Raw genomic sequence first — 13,087 nt, forward strand, 5'->3', positions numbered from 1 at the left:
ATTAGGCCTTCTGATGGTGTCCTCCACGTGTTGGATAGATCTATGATATTTCTTGGACTTGTCTTGGATGGTTGTATGTTATTTCTCTATAATATCTAAGCTGTCTTCAGTCTCCAAGATTCGATCTTCTTCATGGTCTAACCTGCTGTCAAGACTTTCTACTTTGGTTTTTATTTCTTTTCCTTCTAATTGGTCATCTTTGATGGCTTAAATTCTTTGTTGAAGCTTTGTTTTAGATCTTGTATGAACTTCTTTACTTCCTTAATTTGGTGTTCAGTGTTTATTCTCAAATCACTTATTTGATTGGTTATGGTTTCCTTGGACTCCCATTCCTTCTGTTGGGTTCCATTTACCATTCCCTTTGTGGTCTCCCTGACTTCCTTCAGCTCTTTGTTAATGGATTCCATGAATGCCTTTAGTGATCTTTGTGTATTCTCATCCTGCTCTCTCAATTCCTGTGTTACTCTTTGCTTAGCTTCCTCATATTCATGCCATTCCTGTCGTTCTCTTTGAGTGTTCTCAGCCTGTTCATGCCATTCCTGCCTTTCTCTTTGAGTATTCTCAAGCTGCTCACGCAAATCCTGTATCTGTTTTTGAGTAGCTTCCTCACACTCATGACATTCCTCTATAAACCTTTGGATTGCCTCCTCTCTCTCCCTATCAGGCTCATACAGAGTCCTTTGTATGTTTTCAATCTTTTCATTTATCATGTTTGCCATCAGAGCTATTTGGGAACTCTCCTCTGGATTATTCATTATCTGTTCCGTCCCCTGATAATCATGACTGGGAGTTGAGATACCCACACTTGCCATTTCTCTTGTGTTTTCCGGGTTACTCTGACAATTTGGGATGAAAATAACACCAGTTTTGTGCTAGAACTCTAACTTAAGGCAAGCATCAACCAAAGTCTGTATTTGCACTGTCAATAATCTGCAGATACAATCTAGTTCAACAGATACATCTATTCAACATTAAACAACTATATATTAATGGGCTATTACCCACAAAGAAGAATTTTGGTAAACCTGAAATTAGGTTTAGGCAGAGATGTGGGTAAAAAATAGGAATAGAGTGATGTGGGAAGGCACAGGGAGAGTTAACTAAGTCCTAATCTCAAAGCAAGAAATAGGTTGGATAGGATGAAAGTAGAGAGAGAACAAAAAAGAAGAAAGAGAAAAGGGAAAAAATTGAGACCAGAAAAAATAGAAAAGTAATAATTAAACATATTATGCAGAATCGAAAACAAAATATTTAGAGAAGAACTTGGATATAGTGAGAGAAGGGGAGGGATATAGAGGAGATGTGAAAAACTTAAAAATAAAATACTTAAAATATTATATAGGTATAAAGAAGTAGTACTGCTATTAAGGAATTTAAGTGTAAGAGGTTTTGAATTGAGTAATAAATTTGTGGATTAAGTGTGTACACAATGGGGGATACGGCCTAATAATCGACTATGGGTTTATCTGAGGATGTGCAGAACAAGTCACAAAAAGAACGAAAGAGAAGAAAAGGTGAAAAAGATAAGAAAGAAAAAAAGATCAGAAATTCAGTAGAGCTAAACAAAAAACAAAAAAAAATTTAGAAAAAGGATAAAAAAAAGAAAGAAAGAAAAATGCGCACACACATATACCCCTAAAACAAACATTATGAGGAAAAAAAAGTTACTAGAAAACAATTTTTTTTCAAAAAAGGTAAAAATTTAAAAAAGTTTTAGAAAAAAAATTTGATAAAAGGTGCAAAAAAGAAGGAAGAAAAAGGTTTTTGATTTTTTTGGGAGGGGTGGGAAAAATCCTGTATCACCCTTGTGTCCGTAACCAGTCTCTTATTGGAGTCTCTGGTCTGCTTGTGGTGTTTGATTTTCTTGTGGCTTGGTTGGTTTCTTAAGTCAGTTTGTTTGAACAGGCAGAAAAATGCTCTGCTTAACCCAAGATTTTGTGATCCTCTTCCCAGGCTAGTTCAATGGGAGGGAGATCTGCCTTGAGTATCACAAAAGAAGGAGATGGCTTTTTCCTCAAATTTGGAGATGCTGTGATGAGGCTAGGTTCTGGGTACAGTTGTGGCCTTTAGCAAACAGTAGCTTTTCCGGGGGCTAGTTTGGGAGAAACTCACAGAGCCCAGCCTGGAGCCACTCTCAGGGTTTCTGTTTACTGAATTTCAATTGATTGTCAAGGCTGCTAAAGGGAGGGGCAGCCTCTGGCTCTGATTACCCAGTGAAGAAAGCCATTTCTGGGGCTGGCAACAGAGCTGGGTGACTTTCCCTTGGTGGAGTTGAGTCTGGCAGGTCAGGTTAGGTTCTTGTGACCTGCTAAATGACTTTAGTTTTCTTCCAAGGCCTGAGTTGGAGCTAGCAGCTCCGCTGAGCTTTGTCAGTATTCAAGATGTAGATCTCCGGTACTGCGGGGGGGGGGGGGGGGGGGGGGGGAGGGGTGGCCTTCCCTCCTCTGCTCCCTGAGAAGGAGTGAAGACATTAGGCTTCTACTCACGCAGAGTCTTCTTTCTGGGTCGTCTCTGGTCTGCGAACTGCAGGATGAAGATGTCCGTTCCTTGTCGGTTCTTGCATGTGTTGAGTAGAATCCGCTCACCCGCCGTGTCTGGCACCTTCATCCTGGACTCGGTTTTTCAGGTATGGCAGGTTCAGCCACCGCTGCCACTGATGCCACCGCGGTGGTGGTGGCTGCTGGCAAGTGCTCAGATCTGTCTCCTTGCCTGGATTTTCCCTCTCTAGCCTCTCTGTCCTGTGATGGCACACTTGGTGTGATTCTCTGGCTTAGGACTGTTCACTGGAACTCTAAAACTGCTTTCTATGCAAAAGCTTGTTTAGCCTCCAGCTTCTCCTCCTTCATCTTCCCAGAAGTCTCCCCCCACTAAGTTTTTTTGAACAGGCTGAAAAAGAAGATAAGCTTATTGCTAATTTATACATAGAGCATGATATGATTGTAAGAAACGAACAACTATGGGGGAGAAATAAGGATGTGGTAGCATTGTCTACAAGCATTGTACTCATAACCTAATTAGGAAGTTATATGCTCTTTCTACATCTACTTCATAATAACAATACATATTTTTTAAAAAATGAAAGACTGAAAATGTATCAATATCTCCCGTTGGTAATTCCTATGGACCACTCTATCAGATTTTCAAACAAAACCAGTTGTTGAACATGTGGCCTGGATGGAGAAAACTTGCCAACTTTCACCCTTTGTCCCAGACCTTCAGGAAAATTCCAAAAGCTCATAATGTTATACTCTGCCTCCAGTTTCCTTTCCTCATTCAAAACTACTTGGTCTCCAACAGGATTGGTAAATTGGATCTTCTTAAAAAAGTGATGCAGCTAAAAGGGACACATTACAATATGGTGAAGTGATTCCCAAAGTTATCACAGAACCCCAGAAAAATGGATGCACACAGAATAGCATTAATCTCCACCAAACCAACCCTACAAAAGATATTTAAAGATGTCCTACACATAGAAAACCAACAAGACCACAATAAAGGCTAAGAAACCGCATCCAAACTGTGTATCCAAGAATCATTTGAAGAACCCAGTTGTTTCAGCCTCCAAGAAGGTGGATAACATGGGAGGAACTACCACACATCTCTCAGTCCGAACTCTCAACTCTCAACTCTCTTAATGGACTTAACTCTCCAATTAAGTGATATAGACAGTCTAGTTGGATTAAAAAGCAAGATCCTTCTGTCTGCTGCCTACAGGAGTCACACCTTGCCCATAAACACAAACACATTTTGAAAGTGGAAGACTGGAACAAAATCTACCAAGGAAATGGTCCTCATAAACAGGCAGGAGTTGCAATCCTAATATCAGATAAAATAGACTTCAAATTAAAATTAGTGACAAGAGATAAAGAAGGGAGCTACATACTAATTAAGGGATCTTTCCTTACATTTCTAAATATCTAGTCACCAAACAATAGAGCACACAAATTCATCCATGAAACACTACTTTCCCTCAAATCTCACATAGATCCAAAGACATTAATTGTTAGGGACTTTAACACACCACTATTCCCACTAGATAGATCAACTCGGCAAAAACAACGTAGAAACCACAGATCTACACAACTGCATAGATCAACTACTTTTAACAGACATTACCAAATATTTCACCCAGCAACATCAGGATACATGCTCTCAGCAGCACACAGAACATTTTCCAAAATACACCATATTTTAGGTCATAAAGCACACTTGTCCAAATTCAGAAACATTAAAGTTATACATGCATTCTCTCAAACCACAATGAAATTCAATTAGAACTGAACACCGAAAGCCAACAAAGAAATACCTGTAACACATGGAGGCTGAACAACACACTGTTGAATCACCAGTGGGTCATGAAAGAGACTAGAAAGGAAATTCAAATGTTCATGATATTCAACAAAAATGAAAACACAAACTACCAGCTCCTTTGGGACACAACAAAGGCAGTACTCAGAGGCAGGTTTATAGCTCTGAATTCCTACATCAACAAATTGGAGAGTTCTGAAACCCACAATTTAATGAGATATCTGAACGTCCTTGAAAAAGAGCAGCAAGCTAAACCACAATCCAGCAGATGGAAACAAATAATTAAAATTAAATTAGAATTCAACAGATTAGAATTTTAGAAAATGAAAGCATCCACAAAACAAAGAGTTGGTTGTTTGAAAAAATTGACAAAATTGACAGACCCTTAGCAAATCTTATCAGAAAAAGAAGAGGACACACTCAAATAAACAAACACAGAGATGAGAATGGAAGCATCACCACAGAAACGACCAAGATTCAGAACATTATAAGGGAATACTTCTCAAACATTTATGCTAATAAGTTTGAGAATCAGGAAGCAATGGATGATTTCCTAGCAAATATCAACATGCTGAAACAAAACCAAAAAGAGTTAAACTAATGTAACAGATGCGTATCAAGCCTTGAAATAGAAAGAGCAATAAGAGACCTCCCACCTAAGAAAAGCCCAGGACCAGATGGATTTATGAGGATTACAGGGAGGCTAAATCTCCCCAAAGAACCCAAAAAACCCATTCTTTAGTTTTTTATTCTTGTTTTTGTTTTGTTTTGTTAGTTTTTATGTCTGATCTTTTGTTGTTTGTATTTATTTCTATGTATGTATATTATGTATATTATGATTTAGGATTTGTTATTCCACATTAGGGCTTCTATTTTCATTATTATTTGGTTTCTTCTTCCACTTTCCAATATCCTAATTTGTAAGGTATTTTTCTTTTTTCTTTTCCTCTCACTCTCCCCTTCTCTTTTCTCTCCTCATTATACTACTACTCCATCAGAGCTACCCTGCCTAGTTCTATACACTAAGTAAGGTCTCCTTCTATGTGTACAAACAATAAATACAAGAGTGACTCTCCAATAATATCTGAATAATCTTTCTCTAATCTCAGAAAGTCTCCCAAATACACTTCTTTTTCTTACCTTCATCTGGATCTCTATGCTACTCCCTACATAACCTTTCTTTGAACTATTTTCCACTTCTTACGCTCGGTAACAAGGTCTTTATTCTCCTCCTCCTACATATACCCCTACCCTAAGCTGTTCTTATCCCTCTACTATCATTATACCCAAGTTCTATTCTGAACTTGAATTCATATCTCTCCAATCCCAACCCTTCACTTCTCCATCTGCTCAAGCCCATTTATCCCTAACAGTTTATATCTAACCCAGCTTACAATTGATTCTATATTTGACCACAAAATTGGTTCCTTTTGACTATTTTGAGTACAAGGAGCCCATCTAGTTAACTCTAAGGAGAAGAATATATATCAGCCAAACACAGGTTGTCTCAAAAGTTACAACTATATATAATCTCCACCCCAAAGCCACAATATCCCTCTCCAAGCAAAGAAAAAGAGAGGTAAATAGGAAAACACCTACACATAACTTTGACACCCAAGATCTATATACCTACAAAACACCGGGTTGGCTCCAGTCAAAAAAAAAAAAGACTGTCCTACTGTCGTACCAGTATGGTTCTTGTCTCCAATTGGGTAGAACAAACCACAGAAATACAAGGAACATGGCGAATCAACAAACACCAACACCATCTCACATAACAAGCTACAGAGCAGTCCCAGAATAACCTAGAGGATAATGCTCAAAATAGATTAAAAGTATGGATGGTAAACCTGCTGAATGAAAAATTGGACCCCTGCATAGGGTTATCAGAGAACACAATGAGGCCAACCAGAAGCTAACAGATGACTTCATGGCCTCCACAAATAAAAAGATAAAAGAACTCCAACAGAGGGAGAAAAGCTAATGAAAAGCTAAGAACCCAGATTAAGGAGCGGACAGGAAAATCTGAGAACCAACTCCAGGAGGTAAGGCAATCTATTCAAGACTTAAAAGAAAACCTTAATAAGGAGCTGACCACCATTAAGAAAGACCATCAAGAAGCCAAGGTGATAGATATCGAAGTGAAAAGCTTTCAAAGTAGAATGGAGGAGGCCAAAGAAAGAATATCAGAGGCTGAAGACAGTTCAGACTCCATAGAAAAAGAGCACACAATTGTTCATAACAAAAACTATGAAGCATGACAGATTACTGTAGGAAATTCAGGATACCTTCAGAAAGCCTCCTTTGAGAATAATAGGTATACAAGAGGGCCTGGAGAGGGAAGCCAATGGATTAGGAAGTAAATTCAGCAGAATCCTAGCAGAGTACTTCCCAAATGTACAAAAGGAGAGGCACATAGAGATACAAAAAGGTTTTAGAACCCCAAATACATCAGACCAGAACAGGTCATCCTACTGGCACATTTTAATTCATACCAGCACAATATCCACTAAAGAAAGAATTCTTAAACTGTCCGGGAGAAGAGAGCAATCACATATAAAGGTAACCCCATAAGAATCAACTCAGTCATCTCAGCAGACACCATAAAAGCAAAGGATGTCCTGGAAAGAGGTATGCCATGCCCTAAAGTCAAATAACTACCAACCAAGAATAATCTACCCAGTCAAGCTCTCATTCATAGCAGAAGGACAACTAAAAACCTTCCATAGCAAAGAAAATCTGAAGCAATATATCTCTACAAAACCAGCTCTCCAAAAAATCCTCACAGACATTCTACATAAAGAAAACCAACAAGAACAGAATATAGGCAATGAAGCAATCCACAGAGAAATACGTAATCACAAGAACAGCCAAGACAGTTTCCCCCCACCCCAAAAAATGGGTAAAAACATAGGGGCAGACAATCACCTCTCACTCCTAACCCTTAAATCTCCAATAAAGTGACATAAATTGTCCAGTTACATCAAAAAGCAAGATCCTTCTATCTTCTGTCTTCAAGAGACACACCTTGCCCGCAAAAAAAACATATTCTGAAAGTGAAAAGCTGGAATAAAATACATCAAGCAAATGGCCTCCATAAACAGGTAAAATAGACTTCAAATTAAAATCACTAAATGATAAAGAAGGTCACTACATTACTAATTAAGGGATCTCTCTTTCAGGAAGATATTACCATTCTAAACATCTACTTACCAAATAATGGAGCACTGAAAATTATCCAAGAAACACTACTTTCCCTCAAATCTCACATAGATCCAAAACCATTAATTGTTGTGGACTTTAACACACCACTATCCCCACTAGATAGATCAACCCTGCAAGAACTCAACAGGGAAACCTCTGATCTTAAAATCTGCATAGATTAACTAGACTTAAGGGATATCTACCCAATATTTCACCCAGCAGCATCAGATTACACTTTTGTCTCAGGAGCACAAGGAACATTCTCTAAAATAGACCACATTCTAAGAAACCAAGCAAATCTGTCCAAATACAAAAACATAGAAATTATACCCTGCATTCTCTCAGACCACAAGGAAATTAAATTCAAATTCAACAACAAAAGCCACCAAAGGAAATCCTGTAACACATGGAGGCTAAACAACACAATGTTGAACCACCAGTGGATCATGGAAGAGATTAGAAAGGAAATTCAAATGTTCATGATATTCAACAGAAATGAGCACACAAATTACAAGCTCCTCTGGGACACAGCAAAGGCAGTATTCAGAGGCAAGTTTATAGCTCTCAGTTCCTACATCAACAAATTGGAGAGATCTGAAGCCAACAATTTAATGAAAACGAGCAGCACGCTAAACCCCAATCCAGTAAATGGAAACAAAGAATTAAAATTAAATCTGAATTAAATAAATTTGAGTCCAAAAAAAACTATAGAAAGAATTAACAAAACAAAGAGCTGGTTCTTCAAAAAAAATGAAATTGACAGACCCTTAGCAAATCTTATGAGAAAAAATGAGAACACACCCAAATAAACAAATGTAGAGTTGAGAATGGAAACATCACTACAGAAACAGCCAAGATTCAGAATATAATAAGGGAATACTTCTCAAACATTTATGCTAATAAGTTTGAGAATCTGGAAGAAATGGACAAATTTCTAGCAATTACTGACATGCTCAAACTAAACCAAAATGATTTAAAACAACGTAACAGACCCATATTGAACATCGAAATAGAAGCAGCAATAAAAGACCGTCCACCCAAAAAAGTCCAGGATTGGATGGATTTACAAATGAATTTTACAAGGTCTTCAATGCAGAACTCACACCAATACTCCTCCATCTCTTTAGTAAAATTGAAAGCAAAAATTCACTATCACACTCTTTGTATGAAACCAGCATAACCCTCATCCCAAAACCAGGCAGGGACTAATAAAAGAAAGAGAAGTATAGACCCATTTCTTTGATGAATATCGAAGCAAAACTTCTCAACAAATCTTGGCCAATCCACTTCAACAACTCATCAAAAGAATTATACACCACGATCAAACAGGATTCATTTCAGGGATGCAAAGCTTGTTCATAATATACAAAACAATTAAAATAATTCATCATATCAACAAGAGCAAGGATAAAAACCAAATGGTTAGCTGGGCACCAGTGGCTCACCCCTGTAATCCTAGCTACTCAGGAGGCTGAGATCTGAGGATTACGGTTCAAAGCCAGCCCTGGCAGGAAAGTCCATGAGATTCTTATCTCCAATTAAAAAAAAAAAAAAACACTAGAAAACCAGAAGTGGTGCGTGGCTCAAGCAGTAGAGTGCTTGCCTTGAACTAAAGAGCGCAGGGACCGTGCCCAAGCCCAGAGTTCAAGCCCCACGCATCCCCCCCCCCAAAAAAAAACCCAGAACCACATGGTAATCTCAATAGATGCAGAAAAAGCATTTGACAAGATCCAACACCCCTTTATGTTAAAGGCTTTGGAAAAACCATGGAACGTTCTTCAATATAATAGAGGCTATATATGACAAACCTTCAGCCAGCATTATACTTAATGGTGAAAAGCTAAAGCCATTTCCTCTGAATTCAGGAACGAGACAAGGGTGTCCACTCTCACCACTCCTCTTCAACTCCGTATTAGAGAGCCTATCTACAGCAATAAGACCAGATACAGACATAAAGCAGATCCAAATAGGGAAGGATGAAGTAAAACTCTCCCTCTTTGCAGATGACAGGATCTCGTATTTAAAGAACCCCATGGACTCCACTCCCAAGATACTTGAGCTGATCAGAAATTTAGGCAAAGTATCAAGGTATAAAATTAACCATCATAAATTAATGGCTTTCCTGTATGCCAACAATGAGAAGACTGTAGCTGAAATTAGGAAAGCAACCCCTTTGTAATAGCCCCACAAAAACTACAATACTTAGGAGTTAACAAAACAGGTGAAGGACATGTATGACAAAGACTTTAAAAACCCAAAAAAGGAAATTAAAGCAGAACTAAGCAAGTGGAAAAAACACCCATGCTCCTGGATTGGGAGGATTAACATCGTGAAAAGGGCAATACTGCCAAAGGCTAGCTACAAATGCAATGTTATACCTATCAACATTCCAACCTCATTCTTCAATGAAATAGAAGAAGCAATCCAAAAATTCAGATGGAATAATAAAAGACGCCAAATAGCAAAAACAATCCTTCGTAGAAAGAACAGCGCTGGAGGAATATCAATTCTACATTTCAAACTCTTCTACAAAGCCATAGTAATCAAAACAGCTTAATACTGGCACAAGAACAGACCTAAGGACCAATGGAATAGGACTGAAGACCCAGAAATAAACCCATAGACCTATAGCCACCTATCTTTGACAAGAAAGCTAAAGAAATAGAATGGAAGAAAGACCGCCTTTTCAGTAAATGATGCTGGCAAAATTGGTTAAACACTTGTAGAAAACTAAAACTAGATCTTTATGTATCACCCTGCCCCAGAATCAACGCCAAATGGATCAAAAGACCTCAAAATAAAAGCAGACAGTATGAAAATATAACAGGAAGGAATAGGAGAAACTCTAGGGCACCTTGGCACAGGTCAAATTTTTTTTAATACAGATCCAGAATCACTACAAATCGAAGAAAGGTTGGACAAATGGGACTGCATGAAACTGCAGAGCTTCTGCAAGGCAGAAGACATAACTAGCAATATCAACAGAAAGCCAAAGACTCACTAACCATACAATGGACAAGGGTCTCATATCTAAAATATACTTAGAACTCAAAAAAGTAAATACTCCAAGAACAAATCCTGAAAGAAACAAATTCTCGATTAACAAATGGGCTAAAGACTTAAAGAGAGACTTCTCTGAAGAGGATATAGGAATAGCCAATAGACATATGAAGAAATGCTGGACCTCTCTAGCCATAAAAGAGTTGCTAATCAAGACAAAGCTGAGATTCCATCTCACCCCAGCTAGAATGGCTATAATCAAGAAATCTAGTATCAACAGATGCTGGAGGGGATGTGGACAGAAAGAAACCCTACTGCATTTTTGGTGCAAGTGTAAACTTGTTTAACCACTCTGGAAAGCAGTATGGAGGTTCCTCAAAAGACTCCACATAGAGCTTGCTTATGACCCAGTAATCCCACTTTTGGGCATTTACCCAAATGATCACAAACAAAACCATACTAAAGCTACCAGCACAACTATGATTATTGCAGCATTATTTACCATAGATAAGGTATGGAACCAACCCAGATACCACTCAGTAGATGAATAGATGAAGAATATATATACATATATATATATATATATATATATATATATATATATATACACACACACACACACACACACATATATTATATATGAATTCTATGCCTCTGTCAGAAAGAATCACATTCCCTCTTTCATTAGGAAATGGAAACACTTGGAAAAAATATATTAAGTGAAGTAAGCCAGGCCCAAAGAAACATAGGTCCCATGGTTTCCCTTGTCTGCAGTGACTAACACATGTCTAGGACAAGCAGAGAAGCTCAAAGGCTATGTACATACGACCATATAAGCTAATGTTAAGCAAAATGTACCCCAAGATAGGGACACAAGGGGTTTTTTTTCTTGCTTACTAGTGTTTTTAATGTACTTACAATGTACTATGTGATTATTTTGTTTCTATTGTACGTTCTTTCCCCATGGTATAAACCCTGTTTTCATTGGATTTGAGCTTGTGTTCTGCACCTTGTATATACATTCTTGTAATTTAGGAAGGGGAAGAGATATTGCAGAACATTAAATGGGAATTCAGGCTGACCCATTTGATGTACAGGACAATAAAAAAGAAAAAGAAAAATATTTTAAAAATGTATTGATTACCTTGTTCATGTAACTGTAACCCCTCTGTACAGTATTTTCACAATAGAAAACTTATTTAAAATATTAAGGGAACAAAATCATTTAGATTAGGAGAAAATGAGGTATGGTGAACTCACAGCATATAGAGAGATATTCATTCATCTACATCCCTCAAGATTAAGGGACCAAAGTCATTGAGCAGAAAGTGAAACTGGATAAATTGAGGAAAATGAGTCCTGGTGAAAGCACCTCAGAAACATGCGATGTAGGAACACAGAAGCACTATCTTTGCTTCAAAGAGAGATGACAGGATGCGTTTCTCATCATACGAATTAACAGTTGTTTGGTAGCATGAATGCCTTCCCCAAAAACTGCTCCCCAAAACTTAAGCAAAGTCCTACCCAAAATATAGACAACAGCACATTTTCTTTACCTCAAGGGTAATCATCTGTTTTAGCGAAGGATGCCTTCTTATCTGGAAAGAATGCCCAAAACATACAGACACTCAGAAAGTGTAGCAGGAGGAGTGATTAGAGCAAAGATGAGCCACCTATGTTTGCATAACTTTGAAGTCAGACCTCCTGCCTTTACCAGATGAATACCCCTGGCAGCCCAAGAGTTGTGTGTCTCTCCTCTGTTAGTGTGTGTTTTTGCCTTTCTGTTTCCTGCTTGCTTGTTTTGCTTCCTTACTCAAAGTTCTGCCAAGTTTTCTTACCATTGTGACTTGTCTAGAATTTCTTCTTCTGAGATCAAAATCAAGGATCCTAAGTCCCTACTTTTAGAGGGAAACTTCATTAACCTCCACCTGTTTTGGTGTCCCTACTGATTGGTATTCCAGGCGTAATAGAGTTCTGGTGGCCACATCTGTGATCAAGGCCTGTTCCAAGATATTGCCACTGCTAGACAGAATCTCCTCTTATGGCCATTCCCTGTGCTTGAGGCATATGGGCCCTGTGGTCCCAGGAGGAGGCATGATGGGACCTATCACTCACTGGAGTTCTCCTTGAGGTTTTAGAACCACAGAGTATTTGTCACCCAACTTACCTTTGATTTTCTCTGCTACTGAAGTAGTTTATCACCTCACCAGCTGACTTCTCACAGGGCCTAGGGTCCCTTTAGTGGTGACATTGTGGAAGTCATTACAGACTCAGGACCCCTGAAGCTTGCCTGGAATTTCTGGAAAGACAGGCACACAGCCAGACCAGGCAGACTGGTCTAATTCTGAGACATTTCAAAGGCCAGATAGTACCACTGAAAATATGAATCAAGAATGTTCCAGAACTATGAGTTATAACATTCAGCATAATCAGTTTGGGGAAATTCTCATAGAATCTCAATTCTCATGGTTGCATGTTCATGTCTTTTTGTACAAAATAACTCTAAGGCTTGACAGCTAGAATGTCAGTAATACTAAATATTAATCAGGTCCTGGTGGTTCAAGCCTGTATTTAT

This window comes from Dipodomys spectabilis, unplaced genomic scaffold (genome assembly GCF_019054845.1).
Source record: "Dipodomys spectabilis isolate Male_0828 unplaced genomic scaffold, ASM1905484v1 ptg000173l, whole genome shotgun sequence".
Taxonomy (NCBI): domain Eukaryota; kingdom Metazoa; phylum Chordata; class Mammalia; order Rodentia; family Heteromyidae; genus Dipodomys; species Dipodomys spectabilis.